Raw genomic sequence first — 22,312 nt, 5'->3', positions numbered from 1 at the left:
TACTTTATAAAATATTCCTGAACCTTCAAAGGTGTTTCTTCACATCAGGAGAGCTTCCTGTATTCTCTGACACTGGGTGAATTTCATATCCATTCTATGTTCAGTATATGAAGGAGTTGAAGAGAAAACATAATTTCCTATTCAACATGCTTGAAAGACTTAACTGTAATATATCAATTTCATTGTGATTAAAATATATCACAATGAAGTACAATATAATTTATTAGCCTTTTAAAGTTCACTAATTTATTTTGCATTCCTTTGCCAGTGGGATGTGATTTATTTGTATAGTCCAATTTTAAGGTCACTGTCTACTCCTGAGAACTACATTTCAAAACCTTTTAAATTAAATCTTAATGACTATATTGATATTTATAAGAGAAAATGGTCAAAAGGGTATATGAGACATGGCCTTTGAGAAAGACTTCCTATTTATTAATTTAGAGGTTATTTTGTTCTCTTTCTTAGGATCTCATAGCTATCTGTGGCTCTGGGCTGTGGAGCAAACACTTCCTTTCTCAATAGTTCTCAATTAGTTCTCAGTCATCTTGGCCACTCTAGCCATCATTGCTGAATTTATTCTAGTGTTCAGAAGTTCAGGAATTATGTCACAAACGATGAAGCAAAGGGCATGTTATCAGCATGGTTTGCTGGCTCTCCAGAAAACAGCAGAGCTGAATGGTCAGCTTCATGTGTCAGCTAAGGACACTTGGCTCTTCAAATGTCACTCTCAGATGGAGGTTTTTGCTCATCTCCTTACCTCAAAAGCTGTGAGTGTTAAGGATGGATACGAAATAAATACTTTAGAATCAATCACCAATCAAACAATCAAATGCAATCCATTAGAAAGTCAACTAATACTTATAATTTAAAACTTAAACAGAAATAATGAATTACAAATAGGGACATTTAATACATGGAGTGAGAAGAGAAGCTAAATAGGACCTTTAGGGCTTTTTTTTAATATATATTTTTCACTTTTTATGAAACAGTGCCCAAAACTACACAAATGACAAAGCTGGTGTGACTGACCTATCTGGATGGAATAGGACATAAAATGGGAGTTTATCGTTTCATTTTCACTGGGGGCCCAAAGACTTATATCAGAACAACAAATGCTAACATTTTCACATCCCAAAAAGAAGAGCCAGACCATTGAGGTGAGACTTGCAGGTAAGGGGGCAGAAGCCAGTTATACTGTTCTAAGACCACAAACTCCCTGCCTATGAAAGAAGTTAGAGACTAGAGAAAGGGCTTATTAAGAAGGATCGATGTGCAGTTAAGCCCATCCCACATGCCAACAGATCTTCAGCAGTAGGCCAATGTCCACTTTTCCCCTGGACCAGATGATGTTGGTCTGGGGGTGGCTAAGAGGACCAGCTGGGGGAGAGGCAAGACCCCAGGGGTCAAGGGAAAACTCAAAAGCAAGCCAGAGAAGATACATTTTGTAGGATCCAGGACATTTCTGGTGCAAGGTCTCAGCATCAGGAAGACAGATGTCTAAGGAAGCCTCAAACCTGCAATGAAAGTAATTAACAGCCTTCCCCATCCCTTCCTCTCATTTCCACCATCAAACGTTCCTCCCTCCTTTAGATCCCAGAGCACAGGGAGCTAGATGGTAAGAAGAGAAATACATGAAAGAGAATAGAGAAGAAACAATAAATTGATCACACCCCCATTCCTGTCTATTGGTTTCCCATCTGGACATGGCCCAAACTGAGAGCAGCCCAGGGAAGATAGATAATATAATCTCCTTTAAATCCCGCAGAAGAATGAATGGCCCTCTCTCACCAAAGAAAAGATTCAATCCAGGGCCCAGGGCTAGTCACTGGCAGAGCCCAAAGCGGGTCTTGGGATGCGTAGTCCAGCCTGGCTCTAGGACTGTGCCCATGTGCACAGGGGAGCTTCTGACCCAAGATGATCTTCATCAGGAAGGTGAAATCTCAGACCGAAGTGACCCTAAGTTCCTGAAGAATTGTAAGTAATATATTTTTTAAATAGCATAAGCACGTTCTATGAAAAAAATTACACTAAAATATGTAAAGCATGTTCACATAGTAAGAGCTGCCATTTATTCGGCTCCTACTGTAAAGACAGAATTAGCCGCTCTTGGGTGTGATACTATGTGCCCACTGACGTACCACATTCACTCATTTGTCCCCCTTCTCAGCTGTATGAGAAAAGCGTTATTAGTCTTATGTTACAGATGAGAAAAATAATATTCAACGAAGTTAAGTCACTTTTCCAAGGCTACTCAACATGCATGAGGTTTCAGGAAAATTCAACTCACAACAAATCTCCAAGGCTGTACTGATTTCAATACACTACAGCAAAGAAGAAAAAAAAAAAGGAAGGAAGGAAGGAAAGAAATGTGAAAATGAATGATCAGAAACCTCATTGAAAATGGAGTCAGGGGGCCACAAGGGAGCACTCTCAGCCCTACCACTTGCCATCAACTGCTGACCCAGCAGGAGGAGATGTGTCTTTGCATCTCCAACAGGAAGAAGGTTACTACTTTACTACCAAGCCGGAGGAAGGAAGAATTTCTCCTGGCTCAGCTTAGCAACAGCCCAGCCAATGAGAGACCATCACAAGTCAACCAATGAAAAGCCACTACACTTGGAACTCTCAGTTTCCTCCAATGGGCTCTTTATTTATAACAGCCCGTCCCAACCCCCCCCCCCCCATTCTCCTCTATAAAAGAAGGTCCTCTCTTTCCTTCTCCAGGCTTGCCTGTGGTTCGCTATGGATGGCAGGTTCGTAAGTGCAAATCTTTGGTGTTCCCGAATAAACGCCTTTTGCTGGTAACTGGCTGTTGTATTGTTTCAGGTCAAAAGAAGGAAAGAAGAGAGGAGGGAGGAAAGGAAGGAGGGGAGAGAGAAAGTGAGGACGGAAGGAAGAGAGGGAGAAGGAAGATAAAGAAGGAAGGAAAGGGGAAGAAGGGAAGAAAGAAGGAAGAGAAAGATGTCAGAGAAGGAACCGCTCAGGGTCATGAGCTGGTGGAAAAGAGGTTCAGACGCGCAGCTAGGAAACACATTCTGCTTGGGGACAGGCGTTATCATTTTAAAGTTCGGGCGGTGTATAACTCCGGGAGGAAACATGACTCCCCTTCCTACCTTAAAATTAGGGAAAGGTAAATATATGAAATAGGAAATTTTAGGGATAATCAAGGTAACTTTGTGTCACTGCTTTCAAGTGGAACTGTCCCAAAAACGGAGTCTTATTGTGCATATTGAGGGTGAATCACAGGGTATAATTTTTTTAATTACCAGACATCTCCCTCTTTCATGAGCATCACCTTTATTATCTTCAGCGTCCACCAGAAAGCAGGCATTAGTGGAAAATTAAACCCCAAAATCTTTAAGTTGTTGCAACAAAAACAATAGAAGCGGTCTTTCTTGGGGTCTATGTCACATTCTATTTTGTCCACATACAAACAATTCCTTAATTTTCAACCACTAAAAGACACCAGCATTACATGACTTAGTGCATGAAGTGGCATGCCATGAATAGGTAAGTTAAGCAGTATGGATAAATAATCTCTGTTTTATATAACACACAGTTGAAAATACCTCTGAAATTCAGTACATCATTGATCAGTCTTTGAGAGCACGGGCTCAAAACCAGCCTGAACAGAGCTATGGATTCTGTGCACTACATCGCCATCTAGAGTCAGAAATCCCAAACAGCAGGCAAAGCCACCCTGAAGATGGAGAAATTAGTCTAAATTGCTAAAGGAGGCACATGTAAAGCACAATCGAGTGCATATACGAAGGCAAACCACAGAGTTAAATTTTGTTAAGTTGTAAGAAAATGAGTAAATTCTATAATCAAAAACAGTATTCACTTATAGACAACGCGATATTTATTCAGTATCTATCCCCTGCATTGGATGGGTTTCTCTGTTCTAAGCTTACTGTCCAACTAATGCAATGTCCTGCTCTTTGGAAGCTGTCTTAAAAGTACCGTGACAAGCTCTGTGTGAATAATCTGGAAACAAGGTCCTGGCATGGTTTGGGGATGCAGAGAGCAAAAAGTGCCCTACACCAGACTCCAACTCCAGCATTCTGCATCATAGCAAAGCACTAGCAACTAGGACATTCTGGAGAAACACGTGAGATTTTTTTAAAGGGGGGTAGTAGCATTATTTGAAAATAAAGAGCAAGATTCAGTCATTCTTATTTTTCTTTTTTTCAAGCCAAATACCACCAAACTGCATGATTCTGCTAAACGGTGATTGCACTGTGGACAGAGTTGCTAACAAGATGTGCTTTGATTTCATTACAATAAAATAACTTGCCTAATCTTGATTCCAGGAGCGATTAACCCTTAAATTATCCTACAATAAGCTGCAAAGATGTTTAGCCTAGCAGGAGAAATGTGTTATTAACACAAGGTCAAAATTGAGAATGAAAAGTGCAGCCTATCTGCATTTTTAAAAGTTAGGATCTTCCGGTTTAATTACATAAGCATTTTCATTTTAATCTGTGTAGAAAAAAATGCCTTTTCTTTAAAAAGTGATGATAGCTAGTAAAAACTAGTATAGGGTTGCTGGATGCGAATACCAGAGGAAGTCTGACTGTATAAAAAAAGCAAAGGAAATTACCACTTTACATGGACAATTTTGTATCTTTTAATTTGTGTTACCGAATTAGAGTTTTAATCCACGGAATCTTCATATTTCTTTATTTGTGTCATTTTCTAATATACAGAGTAGTTAGGCAAACACTACTGTCACTAAGAACCAAAAGTATGTAAAGTATTTGAAAAATACGTCAAAATGTATAAAATAATATATGAAAAAATATGTAAAATAAAAATATGTCAGGTATTTATAAATATGTAGAATACATACATAGTAATATGTTGTGAGGTTTTGTTCTTAAAATAAGATGTATCTCTAAATTGTCATTTATTATATTTGATGATTCTAAACCCTATTTAATAAAAATAGAACCAGCACAAAGAAAATAAACCATCTATAGACCTCCCACCTACAGATACCCTACACACACAGAGCTAAATATTGAATCATATTACATGCTGTGTTACGATCTACATTGTTCTAAAATTCTGTCTTTTAATTTATGATTATTCTAGAATACAAGCATTAGGAAAACAGTTATGAGATAATAACATGTCTTTCTAAGGGCAAGAAATTTAAAGCAAGGGATGGTGAAGAAAACTAGAAAATGCTGATCGCTTTTTCATCATTCTATTCAATCTCTTAGTTATATTTATGAATTTCATTCAGTTGGCCCAATAAAGCATAAATGACAAGAATGGAAGTGGAGAAACTTATTTAAGAGATATTTAGGACTGATAAGTGGCTGATTGAGTGTGCAGGGAAAGGAACAGGTCTTTTCTTCTTTCTGTTCAGAACTGAGTTTAGTCTTTACCTAATATGTGTGCCTCTTCTTAAGTCTGGCTGCACATTGGAATCAACTGGAGAGGGTCACAAATGGGCCATTCATCACAAACCAGATATATCAAAATATCTGTAGTCCCTGGAAGTCTTTACAAAAGCCTCCTGGGTTAAGATGTAACGAGGACCAATAAGCAGTAATGAACATGGAGTGAGGATTGACAATTACTGGTCTAAATGATGTTTAAACCATGAGGCTAAATGAGATCATCAAGAGATTGATTATTGATTACAGATAGGAAAGAGAGAAGACACTCCAGCATTTAGGGAGGTTGGAGGGATAAGGAAACAGTCACCGGTGCTGAGAAGAAACCACAAAGGTGTTCCAGGAAAACCGGGTCCCGGTAGCCAAACGAAAGATGTCTTGCAAGGAGGAGGAGGTGGCCACTCAGGGCGAATGACAGGTCAGGAATGTAAGGACTGAGAATTGACCAAGAAATTTAGCAAAATAGAGGACGCTGGTAACCTCTACAAAAGCAGTCTTAATAGACTGATGGGGACAACATTTGATCAGAGTATGTTTAATAAACAAAAATGGGAGACAATGAATATTTTTAAAAATCTTTCAAGGATTCTTGTTATAAATAGAGCAGAGAAATTGGATAGGAACTGAGATGCAGTGTCGAGGAAAAGATATTTTTGATGGGACATGACATCAAACTTGCATGCTGACAAGAAGACTGAAGGACAGTTGTTGAAATAATGTCCTTGAGTATATATGGCTTTGGATGGCTCAGCGATAGCTCATACACTGGAGGAGGAATGTCAGAGTATAGGGTGTAGATGCATGGAGGTCAGGAGATTGGAGATGATAAACGGGGAAATGCCTTTTCACTGCTTCTGTTTTCTCTGGGGAGGAAGAAACAAGGTCAACATCTTAGGGTGAGTATGACAGTGGTGCTGATAGAGATTTGAGTAGAGAGAAGATGTGAGAAAGGCCCCCAACAGAGACCAACATTAAATGATCTCCGTAAATGGACATGCCACCGAGTATGACAGTGGTGCTGATAGAGATTTGAGTAGAGAGAAGATGTGAAAAAGGCCCCCAACAGAGACCAACATTAAATGATCTCCGTAAATGGACATGCCACCACCAGGACTACCATATTTTGCACATAGTAGGTGCTCAATTAATATTTAAGAAATGAATTTGTTTCTTCATGGAATATTGCTCCAATGTAGTCTACAAAACCTTTAATAATCCATATTTTAGCTTAGTATCCACCAAAATTATCAGAATAATGCCTATTTAGACTGTATTACCTTGTTGTACCTGAATGGCAATACATTATTATACACTTAGCTTTTATAGAGTAGCAATGAAAGAATAGCCCCTTCCTCATTAGCGGTTTTGGCTTTTGTGTTTTTTGAGGCCATTATCCCTAAGTTGCTTAGTGCCTCTCTATAAAGCCCCAAGTGAATTTTTTATTTTGGAGATGTCAGAAAAAGCCACTCATATCACATATGCAAATAAGCAATGTGTACCTTATTAAATAGTAAGATCTATATAAATGAGTATCTCCCTTTTTTGTTACGTCTGCAATGAAACTCTGAACCAAACTGATGCCTCAGCTATAACCATTATTAAGCACATGTGGTCAGCAAATTTGGATTCACTTTTCCCCTGAAATCTACTTCCTATTTTAATTCATTTTTTTCTAAATTCTAATTTTATTCAAATTTACATTCTGCCATTTTCTTCTAAACCACCATGAATTTATTTATGATACAAAGCAGTGCATAAATAGAGGTAAATTGGTACAGAAACATATAAGGTTGGAGTTGCAAACATGATTTGTCTATAAAATACTGATGTATTACTGTATTTATGTAGTTCTTGGATACTTTTAGATTTATGATTCCATTCCAATGCTTCTCTTAATCCCCGAATTATACAGTTTCACAGCTAATAAACTAAGGTTTGTCTTTGAGTTAGTATCTTGCCTATCATTGCAGCCAGCATGTGATGAAATTTTCACTGAATCAAGATATGCAGACCAAATTCTTTACATTACACTGAATCTCTCTGGATCCTCACGAGCAAAAGAGGTTAGAAATTCTGTTCTCCAACTACAAATGGAATGTAGTTTTCCAAAAAGTTTTCATATTTCAATTTTTTTTCTTTCAATATAAAGTAATAGACAGGCAGCTGTCTCCTGCCAGCACTGACCCATCAGTACAGATTTTCTTCTTTGTATTTCTTTCTTTATATTAATAGCTAGTTTTTCCCCACCTATATTTTAAATGCTTTTATATTTCTGCCATTTGCTCTCATTTCTAGTATTTACATTCACATTGTACAAAGAGATCTACAAACATGCTCCTCATACTGAAAAAGTATTTGCTTATTTTTGCAGAAATTTCTTGAGGAAGGATGAGAGGGCTTAGAAAAGAAAATCTCCCCCAAGTGCAGGTAGATATATAAATACCAATAGAAAACGACAGTGTCCTTTCATTTTTGTTGACATTTAAGGGACTGTAATTCTTTCAGTGACCCCCTAAAGGCTTCCAACCCACAGTTTCATAGACCTCCATCAAAAGATGTTATCATGTTGTGTCAACTGACAAAAATAGCACCATCACATATAAAATCAGGCTGCACAAATCTCACTCAGCCTCAAAGGCACAATAAATCCAGAGCATTTTTAATATTTAAAATTCAAAACAATATTTTCATTCTAGGCTTTTAGCATATATTTTTAGGGTTACTAGTTTAGCACTTCTTTTTACAGCTCACACAAAGAGGGCTGTCTTTGTAAATCCCCAAAGGAACAATTGAGAGAGTGATATCAAACTGTACCATGGTTGTTAATTCTTAGTGTCTGCAGAGAAAGTGCTGGCTTCAGGGTGAGCTCTTGGACTGGACCATGGAAAATGGTAAAGGAAAAGAGTGGGAAATAGGGGACAGAGGAGACAAAAAAGAAAACAAAGCAAACATGAAAATTAGTGTCAGAAATTTTGAGCTCGAGGGAAGTTAAATTCCTTCCACAGACAGTTGAATAAACCTAGGTGAGACAGTTTCCAAGATGAATCCAAAGTCATGGGGCTAATTTCTGTTAAAACCAGGCCTGTTTTTTAATTCACAGGCCAACCACCTTACATCACAGAGTCATAACAGAAAGAGCTAACTCACTGAAGGGATTAAAAATGAAAATTCAAGTGTTACCATCATTATGATAATTGAAGTTTCATGATATAATTAACATTTTCTCCAAAACGCTGCTGCTGAGTGATAAGTCATTATAAGACTGCATTAAACCGACTGGTTTTTAAATGAAATGAAATTTTATTCCCAGTGAAAAAGTTCTCAATAATGGGGAAACCATTGAGAACTACACCATAAACATCTCCAGGTAAAGCAAGGATACAACATAAAACAATAAATACCAGCCAAGGAAATATCAAGATCATCAGAGACACAAAAATAAAAAAGCAATTCCTAAGGTAGGAAATTTTTTTTTTTTTGCCTTATGCGGGCCTCTCACTGTTGTGGCGTCTCCCGCTGCGGAGCACAGGCTCCAGACGCGCAGGCTCAGCGGCCACGGCTCACGGGCCCAGCCGCTCCGCGGCATGTGGGATCTTCCCGGACCGGGGCACGAACCCGTGTCCCCTGCATCGGCAGGCGGACTCCCAACCACTGCGCCACCAGGGATGCCCAGGAAAATTTTTAAGCAAAGTACACTATAATTGAAATGCTCTGCCATGTGTAATACCTTAATTCCAGCATTCTGTCCTTGTTTAGTTCATTGTTACTCATTTCTCTCCATGCTATGAATTTTAGTTTGTGTGTCAAATTCTCATCATGTCTAACAAAAAATATAGAAAGGAAAGGAAAGCAAAAGTGCCCCACGCGCCAATATCATAACGCGATGACATGTAATGTTTATGTAAGCTTTCAAAAGGTTGAAGTATAAGAAATTTTTAGTCACAAGAGGCTTTCTTTAAACTTATTCACTTTAGAATATGTATGACAACAAAAGCTCAAAAATGAAAATTAAGTAATAAATGAACAGTGTTGCATTGTGAAAAAACATGATTACCCATGAAAATGAAAATCTGTAATGAAAATCCAATACTGCACTGACTTGAATAAAGCTAGCAGTCACCTCAACTTCACAATAAAGGAATCTCATAAAATGATGAAATGGCACTATATTGTACAATAGTTTTTAGCTACTCATATGCAATAACAATTTTCTGGAAGCTAAGATATTTATGTTCCTTGATATTATTAATAATAACAGTAAAAGGGTTTAGCTCATGTTTAGCATATATATCCCCCTTTCTAAAAAGAAAATAAAGGATTTCACACAGGCACAGCTTCCTCTGTATAACAAACAATTATTGAGTACACATGATAAGATATAATAATATGTAGATGTGATTTGGTTCCTGCCATAAAACCTTTGGCGTACAGAAACCACCTAGAACGGTACCTCCTGTGAGGCTTTCTCATCACCTTCACTGCATGCAGCAGGGTTTCCTATTCATTAGAATAATGAGAATAAAGGAAATCATACCATCATCGCACATGACACGAGTTCTCTCTTATGGAAACTAGACGTCATCACATTTTACTACTGATATGCTGATCCTCAAAGGAACCCAGGAAGTTAATTCTATGTATTCTTTAAATAGGAGGACCAAAATAAGTTCAGCTTAATTAGAGTCCTGAAGAATCCAGTGATACACAGACCATACAAATTAGACAGTAAACTAAGAGTGCTTTGCCCATTTTATTCTACTCCTTCCTTGTGGATTCCTTCATTGACTTCCACAGTTTTTTGTTTTGTTTTGTTTTGTTTTTTGCGATACGTGGGCCTCTCACTGCCGTGGCCTCTCCCGTTGCGGAGCACAGGCTCCGGACGCGCAGGCTCAGTGGCCATGGCTCACGGGCCCAGCCGCTCCGCGGCATGTGGGATCTTCCCGGACCGGGGCACGAACCCGTGTCCCCCGCATCGGCAGGCAGGCTCTCAACCACTGTGCCACCAAGGAAGCCCCATGCTCCTTTTATCCACCTGTGCCCTCCTGGTAATAACCTCTGCTCAGCTTTTAGACTCAACTCTTCAAAAACGCCTCTTCTGAAACCACAGACACTCACACAAGTGCCTGAGCAAACACAGGATAATATTGTCATTTCAGACTCAAGTGAACCAAAGACCTTATTCGTTAACAGGTATTACTTAATAATTTCAAAGATACAGATAATCAAGAGGATTAAGTAAAACATCTGGGGCTTTAAGGGTAGTTCCCAAGTCCTTCCTGCCACAAACAAGTGTCCTGTGTCCCAAAGTAAACAAGATACTTAGAAGTTGTTTCCTCACAGTGGGGTTGTTTAGTTTGTGAAACATATCCATTTTATACCCCAGCTTACATGACATTATTTCTAGGAACTTATTTACTTTAAGCAGTCTTTAAATAGAGACATTCTGTTAAGAACATTCCACAGGTAAGGATATTCTAGTAAATATCATTGATCTATTATATTTCCCAGGAAGTCCAGTTATCATATTGACAAAGTCATCTGTCTTTTCTTTCTTTCTTTTTCCTTTTTCCACCAACATCCAATCCCACTGTAGAAAAAGTGTGAATAAAGATAGTAAGCCAGCTGATTTAACTCATTCCTGTCCACTGACCCTATCTTATATTCCAACAGGAATGCTTGAAATTTTGACAGAGCTGTTTTGATGTGACTATATTCACAGAGCTGTTCACATTGGGAGAGCGGCTATCTTCACACAATCTTTTTTTTATTGTAAACCCTTAGCCCTTAAAAAAAAAACAACTCATTACCTTGTAAATGTATATATCAAGACACCTATATCTCATCCCACACTTCAACCCAATATACCTCAATTGTTATATTCCTGGATGGGACAAGGCTTAGAGAAGAGGGCAAAGTTAGGACTGAAATGGTCAGAGATGTCTGTTGTACCCCCTGACAATTACAGAAAGTCAACACAATAAATACCAAAAGAGAGGTCAAAAAAAACAAACAAACAGAGAGAGGTCAAAGTGCTTTTTTATTCAAACACAGCATTCCCATGTCACTATCTTTAAAAACCTGAATTGAAAATTTCTAATGTGTATTCATAACTACCCTATAAGTTTCTGAATCTCAAATATTTCCAAAAATCCTAAATTTCTCCAATAACATTTCTCTCTAACCCCCTTCCTTAAATGAAATAGAACTTTTCTCTATTAGCACAAATTCCCTGCTGGTCTATGTAATAAAAGCTATTTATATGTTCACACCTCAGAGCCCTCAAGTTCCAGAGGTGGTATTATCTTAGTACCATCATACTAAGTGAAGTAAGCCAGAAAGAGAATGACAAATATCATATGATATCTCTTATATGTAGAATCTAAAAAAAAAAATGATGCAAACGAACTTATATACAAAACAGAAATAGACAACATACTTATGAAAATCTCTCTGAGACATACAGCAAGGTTCAAAGGAAGTTGCATATCAATATTTAGAGGTCTATTTATGTTAAAATAAAACAAAATCGTAGGAGCTCCCCTACATACATATATGTGTAATATAAGTGTGTATAAAATGGTCTCAAAGGACCGATGACAGAATGTTACCAGTGTGATGAACAGGATTGGATGAGAGTTAAGAGGAACTTTTATTTCATCAATATGGTTGAATATTTCAGAGTAATTGTGTATTTATATAATAATATGCTAAATAATATTAAGGAATATAAACTCAGTAAGACACATTTCTAAAAAACAACCAAATTGTTTTCACGTTTATAGAATTATTTATACTCCAAGTATTTTCAAGTGATTTTTCATGTTCTATCAAGAAATATATGTTCATAATAATAAATCAAGTGGTAGAGAAGGATTCATGATGAAAAGTAGTATTCCTTTCCCCCATCTTTTCCCAAAGCTCACCATCCCAACACTCATCAGAGGCAAACTCTTAACTCTTTCTGTTTCAAATCTTCTAATAGTACAAAAAAATGGAGGAATATATTTACACCATCGTTTCCCAATTTTAACAATATTTTTGATATCCCATTATAAAAGTAAGTATACTGCTCATTATACTGACTCAGATAGCTCTCTTTTTTATACAGTTGTAAAGTTATAATTATATAAAATTTTCTATTAATTACCTGAGTAGTTTTGAATAATATATTTAAATATTTCTCATTCATCAATTTTTGACAGTATCAGTCAACTTTCACTCTGTAAGGTGAGACTATTAGCACCCTCACCATACTTTCCAGCATCCATACAACTCCTTCTCACATCTGCTCGCTGCAGAGCTGGACTTTCAGACTTGCAGAGCTGAAGACATGGATATTTTGTTCTTTAACCATGATCAAGCTCTCTGTGCTTTCCTTATAGGTGGATTCTAAAAGTTGAAAGGCCAATAAACAGAATTACATTATTATGGCTGTATGATATTCACTCTTCAGGTCACTTAGTATGTGAGGATGCCACTTCCTTTTCTACATTCCAATGTCATGACCCTGGGACACCTCAAAGACAAAGTTCCTAGTGAAAATGTCAGATGAATTATTCTTTTGCTACCCACCATCAGGGAGTTATTACTGTGACACGTTTTAGTTTGCTTTGTACTTGGACCACAGCTTTTGGTTTGCCATTTATCTTTTCCTGGAGTTTTGTGTGGCTCTAATTTTTCTGACCCTCAATCATATCATTTCTTGAGTGGAGTTCTCTGTCCTTTATCCCTGGAGGCCCCATCTTCTTGCTCCAATCTGGAATCCAGTTACTGCTATGTGCTATCATTCTGGAAACCACCTCACTAACTCATCTGGGATGAATCTATTCTTTCCTAGATCCCAGGCCCACATCTCGATTTATATCTCATTTTGCTGGAGTACTTAATTAACATTCTAAGCAAAAGCATGGGGGGAATAAATGTATTGAATACTCAAATGTCTGAAATTATGTTTCCTCTGGCCTCACACTTGATTGATAATTTATCTCCATTTAGAATCTGGGTTCCAAAGAATTTCTCCTCAGAATTTTGAAGGTATTCCTCTATTATCTTCCAACACTGCATTTTGGAGGTAAAAGTGTGCTATCAGTCTGATTCTAATTTCTCTAGGTAATCTGATTTGTTTTGTTTGTTTTTTCTTCCTAAGATTTTAGAAACTTCTCTTTACCCTTGTTATTCTAGAAACCTTGAGGACATGCTTAGTCGGGGCTTACATTCACTTTCTTCATTCTTTAGACTCTCAGTATGAAGATTTGAATCCATCTCCGGCACTAAGAAATCATTGTTATTTCTAATGCCTTTGTGAATGTGCTCTTATCCACGTTCTCTTCCCTGTCATTTTGGAATTCTTGTAGTCAGATGTTCTGCACTTCCTGATCATCAATGTCTCTGAGGAAAGACACCTAAATGACCCTGGAGGTCTACTTCCTGTGCCCTGATAGCTTTGCAGAGAACAGGCTCAGGACGTCAGAGTTAGTTCCACAGAGAAACAGCATGACAACAGCCAGTGGTCTCCTGAGGACCCTCGTTCCTAGCAAGACCCTTACATGACCAGGGAGATCCCCCCGTTACGAAGTCACCCAGATGTCCCCTTGCTGCACCCATAAATGCATGGGGTGTTAGGGGACAGCCCCTCTCGCCAGACTCCTGACCATCATAATGCAGACCACCTACACCTGGCCTAGGTGTGGACAATGAGAGGTAGGGGGATGCACACCCTCGGCTACTTCTCACATGGTAAAATTCCCCTCAATAAATTCCATTCCACATCCGCACTGCACGATGGTCTGGTAGTTTCATTTTTTATCTTGTTGCCCTACATTCTGGAAATTACTCAAATTTAATTTTTTAAATTTCTTTGAACTGAAGTTCTTGAATTATTCATGTTCCATACCATTCTGTCCTTTTTACATTCGTTGTGGTACCTTCTTACATCTCTCTGGATATGTTAGTGAAAGAAATGTTTAAGTCGGTTTGTTTTATTTGAGCTGTCTTTCATTCTCTATATTATTTCCATCTCCCCGGTATCAGCTCTGTTGTTCATTTTTCTTCAGTTTTCTCTTTCATGTTCTTGGTTTCCCTAGTGTGCTTGATGATCCCTGAGGTCTGACATGGATCTCCTCTGCTGATTTCTAAATAGGTCTGTTTCCACTTGAGCTCTTTCTCCTGAGAGAGGATTCGAACGGGAGCTCTGATTCCCAAGCTGTAGATCCGTCACACGTTTTTCTTAAGAATAAGCAGGTTAGCGACAACATAGGAGAATGGGCCTAACAGTAGTATAGCCAACATGCAAATTCATGGTATGACTGGCCGGCCAGGCATAACCCAAAGGCCCCCATGCACAAGTGGACACCGGGGGCTAAGAAACTGGCGGCAAAGCCATTCAGCTGGAGGATGCTGCTCTAGGGATGCTTTCTTCTCACAAAGGCCTCAAGCGCTGTACCCGCATCCACCCAGAGGGGGAGCCTGTTCTAATTTATTCAAAGATGTCCTAAAGACCAGCCATGGACCTACAGTCTTGCTGGAGTCTCAGGGGAATAAATGACAGAGAGGGGAACTAAAGGCTCAAATCCTAAATGCAGCTAAAAGATAAAGTGGGTCTCTAATCAGACTGAGTAAATTTATATCAACTATTTCTTCTCCTTATTTTGCATATGAATAATATCTTTTCTTTCCCATGTAAAATGAGATCTCAGAATTTTAAAAGAGACATTCACAAAACCTGAGGAATTGGGTCAATTCTTTTTTAGACAGCTTCCGTTTGCGACAGCACCATGAAAATTGAAATCTGCTCTTCTGTCTCTTCTCTGGCACCAAAACAATGAGGCTGATAGAGTGATTTTATTCTATAAAATTCTCAATTTTTAAATCTTTTTTTTTTTTTTTTAAAAAGAGACCTTTTTGGCCACATCACACACTTTTTTGAAAATTACAAACTGAAATCTACAAAGTAAATGGGAAGTTTAATTAGCCACTATACTTTCCTCTTCTTAACAATCTTAAAAACCTATTTGCTGAGCATGTATTAATAATCTGCGAGTAATGAATTAATTCTCTTATCAGTGGGATGTCCACAAAGCTTCCTTTATATAACTCCCAAAGTATTAATTTACCACAGCATGGCAAGGCAAAGAGAGCTCTCTGCTTCCCTGCTCAGCAGCCTTGACCTCTAGAGCCTTCCATAAAACCCCGCAGGGAGCTGTGTAGGAGGAGATTGTACACAGCGTGGAAGAATTATCGTCCAGGTACCTCGTAACCTGGAGGCTGGACTTGAGGGCATGTCTCCACAGCTCTCCAAGACCAGTCTTCAGCTTGACAAAAAAAAGATAAATATAAATTCATAACTTTGCAAACTAAGAAAATGGTGGAAAAACAAGTATACAGACATGGACTCTTTTTCTCGAAAAGTAATGCAGTTTCTCCGTAACGATTTTTTTTTTTTTTTTGGCTTCGCAGGCGTCTCACTGTTGTGGTCTTTCCCGTTGCAGAGCACAGGCTCCGGGCAGGCTCAGCGGCCATGGCTCACGGGCCTAGCCGCTCCGCGGCATGTGGGACATGTGGGATCTTCCTGGACCAGGGCACGAACCCGCGTCCCCTGCATCGGCAGGTGGACTCTCAACCACTGTGCCACCAGGGAAGCCCATCTCTGTAATGATTTTGACACAACTTGAGATTTGAAAAAAATCAGGAACCAATAAAGCTTAAAAGGACTGTGTTCAATCATTTCTCATAAAAGGCAAAGTACTGAAATCAGATGTCACTAAAAGAATATGCTCTTAAAGCGCAACACTGGTCCACACACACCCAGCCATGCACAAGCACACACACGGAGGGATCTTTATTAGCATTCTATAATGTCAAAGATGGGGGCATGAAACTGGCTTCCTGACATAAAAGACGTTCTATGTGCTTCAAAAGATGTGTCTCGGGTTTATGGTAAGAGAAAAATACATTTAGGCGTGGAGGAAATGTAAAAGGGTCATGTGTAAGTGTGTGGGTCAGTGACTTGAAAATAACAGCCAATTTGACAGAGAGAGAAGAGGAAAAACAGGAAATTACTGGGCTTAGAATACAAGGCAGAAAATGTAAAATGTTAGAAGCATTTAAAAATCAATGTGGAAAAATAAACAAGGTGCAGGTATTAAGAAAAAACAGTCGCTCTGAAAAGCCTCTAAACAAATAAATTAAAAACAAAAAACTTCACAAATACTGTTCAATCTTATAAACATATAGGTCTCTGCCTATATGTAATTTGATTTCCTATAGAGTATTAAATGCAACCTAAAACAGTGGAGTCGTTTTTCTATCCATCTAGTCCTTTTAAAAACATGAAAAACTAACCCTAAGAAGCAGTTCTCTTTTTCTTTTTTTTTGACCCATAATTGACCAATATAAAAATCTTGCACTGTCCTCAATATGTTTTGAAATATCAAATAAAATTAATCTTGCTTTTTAATCCACATAAATAATGGTAATAATAGAAGATAAAATTCTCATTTGGACTTTGGTAGATATTTACTTCAAACCCCATAATATCCAGGGGTTCCCTAAGCCTCCTGGATTTTCAGTCGCAGACGATATAGAAGACAGAGCACCCGATAACTTAAAGGCCATCCTGCCTAACACACATATAGTTATGGCAGCAACTTGAAAAGAGATTTTTAAAAATTGTGTATTGGTTTCCTAGGGCCGCCACAACAAAGCACCACAAACGGTGGCTTAAACAACAGAAATGTCAAAGTTTTGGAGGCTAGAAGTCCACATCAAGGTATTGCAGGGTTGGTTCCTTCTGAGGGATGTGAGGACAGGAGCCGTTCCAGGCTGTCTTCATGTTCACAAGGCATTGTCTCCCTGCATGTGTGCCTGTGTCTAAAACTCCCCGTCTTATGACGACACCAGTCATACTGAATTAAGGGCCCACTCCACTCCACGGTGACCTCATCTTAACTAATTATATTTGCAATGACCCTTTTTCCAAATAAGGTCACTTTTTGAGGTACTGGGAGGCTAGAACTTCCACATATAATTTTTGAGGGGGACACAGTTCAGCCCATAACAAAAAAATTTTTACAGTAGGTCCATAACAGATTGATAAATGATATTTCTTTCAAATTTAAAAAATTAGGTTAAATATTTTCATAACGTAATTCTTTTAAGATACATATTCTTAAGCTTTCTGGGTTAGAATGAGAAAGAACCATAAATAAAGAATATAGAAGATAGAAGATAATTCTTATCTAACCATCCAAGGGAGTCTCTCCTTTACTCCTTGAAGAAAGCTACTCTGGTAAAATCAAAAAGCCCAGTTTCGCAGTTTATTCTTCCCAGAACATTAGAACTCTGGCTTCAAAGTTTTCCAAAAGAAATATCTATTTCCTTAATATCAGGAAACCCTAACATGATGTGTATGTTCCAGAATTAAATTATTCCTGTGCAAAGAAATGCATTGTGCATCCTTGCTAGCTCTTGAGCTGGTAGGATTCTTTGGTTTTACAGATCTATCACCCTGGTTATCTCGGGGCACAGCTTATGAGTTAGATGTCCTGAGAGCACAATCGCAGTGCAAGTCTCCCCGCGGTAGCAAATCACTGTACCTCTCCACAACCTGGGAAACGGCTGCTCAAAGAGTCACTGGTCCCTCAGCTATAGAATAAATCCTGCACTTCAGAGGTCTGTGTATTGTTTGCAGAGCCGGAGCAGAAGCAGGTTTCTAAAGGTAAGAAATACAGGACCGCCGCCCTCCTCTGATGTACAGATATGGTACTCCGAATGACACTAGCTATTATATGCACTTGCGGGCTGCCGCAAGTTTATGGGGAAATTTTTGCATAAAAATTGGACTTCAGCAGTCAGTGACATAGCCCCCCAAACTTACAATATAATGACTGTCATGATTCATTCATTCTACAAACCTTTACTGAGCACTGCGAATTCAAAGTACAATAAGAAGGAGGGGCACTCGTGGGTCATGTGCACCTAATCTTAAAGATAGCTCTGTTCGGCCCCGTGGGATTGCAAGGAAATCGGGCCAAAGAATCCCTCTCTTCCCTGCAGCTCTGTTTTAAATAAAAAGGACCGATTCAGAAAAAACAGTAATCCTTTTTGTCAACAGCCTGCCTCTTGTTATACTTCCACTGAACAAAATATTCAAGGGCAAAACCTGTCGCGGAGATAAGAAGAGCACAGGACCGGTGCAGCAGCAGGTGTTAAATGAATGGAAGCATGACAGAGTTACCTATGGCTCCCAATTTTCCAGGGAGGGTTTTTCTGCCTGGTTAGGCAAGAAAGTAAAGGCAAAGATGGAAGGACACGTCTTGCCAAGTTTAAAACTACCTCGGAATATATTTCTTCAAGATTTTCAACAGAGTTCAAAGCGTTTAGTTCTAAGGTTCTATTTTTCGGGTTTTTTTTTTTTTTCCACTGAGATTACAACATTTTGTGGAAAATGAACCCTGGAAACAACAAGATATGTGGATGGATGTTTTCCATAAAATATTTTATACATCCATACATTGAATCAGACACCTAATCCATTAAATCTTAAAATGGCAAGAATACTGTGTTTTTAATTAATCAAGGAGGCCCTTGGGCTCAGGTGGCTCTAATGTCGGGGTGGCCTGTGTAAGGAAACAAAAATCTAAGCCTGTAAATGGCTCAAGGTCGCAAAATCAAAATGCAAAGGACACCTAATCACAGCCAGCCAGCTAAGCTTTAAGCTCCAGCCGGTCAACAACTTCATTACTTTGTTTCTGCACCTTCTCTACAGAAGTCTTTCCCCTGGCTCCTGTCCGCTTTTGCACGGCCTTATTCCAATCTATTTGTGCTCAAATAAACTCTTAAAATCTTGAATACACCTCAGTTTATCTTGTAACGTGCACTGGCTTTCTATCGCCACCCTAATTGCCACAAATTCAGTGGCGTAAAACAGCATCCGGTTTTATCTCCCAGTTTCATCAGCAATAATTCCTGGTCCAGCGCAGTCCTCTGCTGGAGTCTCTCAAGGCCAAAGTCAAGGTGTGGTCAGGGTTGTGTTCTCTCTGAGGCTCTGGGGAAGATCTTAAAGATTTTAAGAGTTGATTTGAGCTGATGCAGGGTGTTGGCAGAATTTAGTTTCTAGAAGCTCTAGTGTTAAGTTCCTCGTTTCATGGCTGGCTGTCTACCAGGAGTCTCTCCTACATCCCTTGACATGCTTGCTCCCTCATTTTTAAAGCAGCAACGGTGGGGTCCAGTATTTCCCGTACTTCAAATTTCCCCTCCACACCTTACCACCCTCTCCTTCTGCCACATCTGTCGTTTGATTCCAGGAAGAGAAAACACTGTGCTTTTAGGAGGTCGTGGGATTAGATTGGGCCCACCCAAACAACCCAAGAAAATTTCCCTATTTTAAGGTCCATAAACTTTATTGTACCTGTAAAGTCCCTTTTGCCATGTAACATAACATATTCATATGTTCTGGACATTAGGTTGTAGACATCTTTGACAAACCATTCTGCTTACGACAAACATAGTTATTGGGGCAAGCTGGTAAGTGAAATTTCTTTCAGACTTGAAAAATTAGGTATAAGAATATTTCCATAATACAATATTTTTCAGATACATAGTCTCAAGCATTCTGGGTCTTGAGAAAAAGAAAAAAAAACATAAGTAAAGCCAACAATCTTGCTTTGGGAACATTTTCACTCACTAAACTCAAAAAATTTCTCATGAGCTGTCTGTACAAATGATTACCCTCCAGTGAAGGATGTAGAATGTACCATGAGCCACATTCTTGAAGTTGATAGGGTTTCAGTCATCCATCATGACCCCATGACTTGGTCACATGATAGATTAGTTCATACTGATTAATGTGAGAATGGACTCGTGCCATTTTTCTTGGTAACCTAAGCAAATGTTAAAAGCAGCAGAACTAGCTTCTATTAATTAAAGGTTATCCACAGGAAAATAGTGGATGGTAGCAATGCTGTGATTAGGTTTTATTCTACAGATTGGACATTCACTGACAAAAAGTGAAAGCAAGATTCTGTGTCCTGATATTGGTTTTCCCACCTCTGGGCTTAGCATGTGATGCTATTATGGAAGGATCTATTTCCAGACGGTTGAAACGCCAGGCATGACATAATCAAGTGACATGTAACAATGTGTTACCTCACTGCTAGTAAGTGTGGTATTGGCAGTAAATTACCAGCACCCCATGGGTTACAAACGTGTGTGTTTGTGAGGGTTACCTGAGGCCATAAGAATAGGCTTAAATATATTAGCATACTGTCAGGAAATTCATTAACCTTTTCGTTTTCAGATAGAACTGTGTGAAGCATTCCTACATATTAGAAACCATGGGAACAAATATAAATTGGATTCCTTGGATATTTACCTTTCTAGTTTTTTGTCATATTGAAAAATAAGGAGCACCACAGGATTTCCAATACCCACCTCTCTCCACTTGATGCAGAAGGCGTTTTGATCGATAATTAAATTTGTGCTCTTTCTTGCTAAGAGAATTGAAATATCCTACAGTGTTTTATGAGAAGTTTTGACATTATCTTTCCATTTAGAGCCATGTTTCGACAGTTCACAATCTTCCCTCTAAAAGGGCATGAAAAACACATCACACACTAATGGAGGTCCTGCCTAATTAGGCAAAAATCAGATCTCTCAGCCAAACTGGAGCTTATAATAACTCTAGATGTGTAACGAAACAAAGTTGAACTACCTCCACAATAATACAGTAAGGAAATAAAATTTGTCCTGCTGTAAATATTTCTCATTATGAAAGCTGCTTCCTCCTCCGCCTTCTCCTCCACTAACGAAATAGTCTGAGCTCTCAGAGCATCAAGATCTGAGGGTTACCTGATTATATGCATTCACAAACCTAAAAAGAAAATGCTTCCATATGAGGGCAACCTGAAATACCCAGTAAGTTCCATCACCCAGTGTGAAGACACTTCCGCTTCTGCTAGAGAGAATGCAGAAACGTGGAGTTTAGATATTTGAAATCTTCTGGTCCCATCGGTGAAATCATCCCTGCCTACTTTTATGAACGAATTAATTCCTATTACTTTGTCCATTTCATTCTCTTTATCTTTCAAGAAACACTTTACCAAGAGGCTACAACACACCAAGAACGTGGTTAGCGGCAGGAGAGAAAATGGTTGCAAATCCAATCCAGTCCTTGCCCTTGGGAATCTTATAGTTTGTTAGAGAAGAAAGATAATAATCAAATAATCACACTGAAAGGCAAGGGGAAATTAGCATATGTGTCATAAGGAAAAGAGCACATAATGGCGGATCAGGGAGGTGGCTTTTCTAAGGATGTGACCTTTTCGATCCTGAGAACTGAAGAATGAGTAGGAGTTAATTCAGCAAGGCAGAGCGGAGGCAACGAAGAGAGCCTTCCAGGCAGACCCTGAGGTTCTGGGAGGGGTGTGTGTGTGCATGTGCTGCTTTGAAGAAGGAAGAAAGAGATATAAAACTTTAGAAAGAGGGGACCACAGAATCGCAGTTTGTTTCAGGAATGGTTCATTGAAGACGGGACCCAAAAGAGAAAGGAATTATCTTTGTAGTTTGAGAGATTTTGATTGAGCAATTTAGGTTTATCAACATGCCTGGGCACTAAGTTCATGTGAGGACTGACAAAAAAGAGAGAAGGAGTGGTTGTGGGGACTAAAGTCATACGAGGGTCAAAGTGGAAGCTTTCAGACATTCAAGGTTTCTCACAGCTTCCCTTCTGGGTCCAGGGGGATTCCGAGTCCCAACATTTTGACCATACCTTGTTTTTTTGGCTTTTGTGTTTTTTTAATGAAGTATAGTTGACTTACGAAATTATGTTTCAGTTGTACAATATAGTGATTCAATATTTTTATACTTTACCCACCATACAAAGCTGTAATATAATTGACTATATT

The sequence above is a fragment of the Delphinapterus leucas genome, chromosome 14 (assembly GCF_059928025.1).
Source record: "Delphinapterus leucas isolate spDelLeu-1000000601 "Yukka" chromosome 14, BTC_Dleu_Yukka2, whole genome shotgun sequence".
Classification (NCBI taxonomy): domain Eukaryota; kingdom Metazoa; phylum Chordata; class Mammalia; order Artiodactyla; family Monodontidae; genus Delphinapterus; species Delphinapterus leucas.
The sequence above is the reverse complement of the archived record's forward strand: the minus strand, read 5'-3'. Positions refer to the sequence as shown.